Source organism: Oratosquilla oratoria, chromosome 14 (assembly GCF_046742065.1).
Source record: "Oratosquilla oratoria isolate Oo_2021 chromosome 14, ASM4674206v1, whole genome shotgun sequence".
NCBI lineage: Eukaryota > Metazoa > Arthropoda > Malacostraca > Stomatopoda > Squillidae > Oratosquilla > Oratosquilla oratoria.
This window is the reverse complement of record NC_134790.1, coordinates 36,941,337-36,943,836: the sequence shown is the minus strand read 5'-3', so window position 1 is coordinate 36,943,836 and position 2,500 is coordinate 36,941,337.

Genomic DNA, 2,500 nt, shown 5'->3' with positions numbered 1-2,500 from the left:
GGAGAGATAAGAAGATCGAGGAAATGGAGAAAAGGAGAAGGAAGAAAGGGAGAAGAAGGAAGAAAGGGAGAAAAAGGAAGAAAGGGAGAAGAAGGAAGAAAAGGAAAAGAGAGAAGAAAGGGAGGAGAAAGAAGAAGGGAAAAAGAAGGAAGAAAGGGAAGAGAAGGAAGAAAGGGAGAAGGGAGAAAGGGAGAAGAAGGAAGAAAGGGAGAAGAAGGAAGAAAGGGAGAAGAAGAAAGAAAGGGAAGAGAAGGAAGAAAGGGAAAAGGAAGAAAGGGAGAAGAAGGAAGAAAGGGAGAAGAAGGAAGAAAGGGAGAAGGAGGAAAGGGAGAAGAAGGAAGAAAGGGAGAAGAAGGAAGAAAGGGAGAAGAAGGAAGAAAGAGAGAAGAGGGAAAGAAAGGATAAATAGAATAGTTGTTTTCTATTGTGGTTCGCGTTCAGAAACACAGACTTGTGCTTGGAAGGCTTCGTAGCTTATGCAACGACAAGACAGGAACCATAAACTTCAATTCTTTATTTACTTTTTTAATTATCTATTTGTTTATTTTGCTCTATTGTATCTTTATTCATTTGTGTATATATTCACTTATCTATATATATTTGTATATTGATTAATTTATTTGTTTTAATTCTTCTGTTAGTATTATTATCTTTTTTTTTTTTTGTGGTTTAATTAAGAATCTAATTTAGGTAACTTTTCTTCGAAAAACATCCGGGGCTGTCTTTCCGTTACAAATCCTGATCATATTTTTGTTGACTGACGGACGGTGTCCTGTACCCCCGGATCAGGCATATTCATGCACCCTATATGCCACAATGGCATACGCAAAAGGATTTCATTTATATGAGCCTATGACGTGCTGGGATCAAAGTAACAACAAGAGGTGATGACGCAATGGCGTGGCGACCAACCAGCGTCGAGGAACTCAGGCAGCGACATGACGTCATGAACCTTGATGGCGTGGACGGGGAAACAAAGAGGTATTCACCTTCAAATGGAAAGAGAATGGGGATTATTATCATTATTTTTTATTTACTAATTTATTTTCTTTTACCGTGCGTCCTATAGCAGGCTACCCTCCCCACCTCACGCATAACAGGTAATTAATATTTCTTATCTCTTGTGTATAACCATCTAAGGACTGTAAAGGTGAAAATCTTATGTAAAATATATCTATGTTCGTCAAAACAACAGTATCGTAGTTCTTTCTCTTCAAAACTACACGGGCGTGTATTAAATATTCACATAAGTTTCGCTGTTCATACTTTGTGTATGTATTTCATTTGTCTATGTATGTGTGTGTGTGTGTGTGTGTGTGTGTGTGTGTGTGTGTGTGTGTGTGTGTGTGTGTGTGTGTGTGTGTGTGTGTGTGTGTGTGTGTGTGTGTGTGTGTGTGTGTGTGTGTGTGTGTGTGTGTGTGTGTGTGTGTGTGTGTGTGTGTGTGTGTGTGTGTGTGTGTGTGTGTGTGTGTGTGTGTGTGTGTGTGTGTGTGTCTCCACGTGAGTTCATATGTGCACGTGCGTTCGTGTTTATGAGCGAGGTCGCACGTTCCTCTTTCTCTCTCCCTCCCTACCTGCCTCACCCACCCACCTACCCACCCACCCACTCTCTCTTTCTCTCTCTCTCTCTCTCTCTCTCTCTCTCTCTCTCTCTCTCTCTCTCTCTCTCTCTCTCTCTCTCTCTCTCTCTCTCTCTCTCGCTCTCTCTCTCTCTCTCCCTCTCTCTCTCTTTTCTCTATCTATCTATTTATCTACCTATCCACACACACACACACACACACACACACACACACACACACACACACACACACACACATAATACACACACACACATATATATATATATATATATACATGTATATACATATATATATATATACATACTGTATATATATATACATATATATGTACATATAATATATATATATTTGTATATATGTATACATATACATATATATGTATATATATGTATATATATATATATATATATATATATATATGTATATATATATATATCACACACACACAATGGCTCAGTGGTAGCGTTCACGACCCCCACTACGGCGGTCCGGGTTCGAATCCCGCCCAGGGCTGAAATAATTTTAGTATCGCTACGCTGCGAGTTTTTACTCCAGTTCTCGTGGGCGGGGAGTTGGGTGTGTGTGTGCGCGTGTAAGGTCACAACATACCCACAAATTGATCATATATGAGCTCTGAGCTCTTCCGGGAGGGTAATAGCTGTCGATCACGACTCTAGCACGTAATCCAAGACCATGGTGAATTACACACACACCAACTCCTTGCACAAGTCGACCATGTGTGTGTGTGTGTGTGTGTGTGTGTGTGTGTGTGTGTGTGTGTGTGTGTGTGTGTGTGTGTGTGTGTGTGTGTGTGTGTGTGTGTGTGTGTGTGTGTGTGTGTGTGTGTGTGTGTGTGTGTGTGTGTGTGTGTGTGTGTGTGTGTGTGTGTGTGTGTGTGTGTGTGTGTGTGTGTGTGTGTG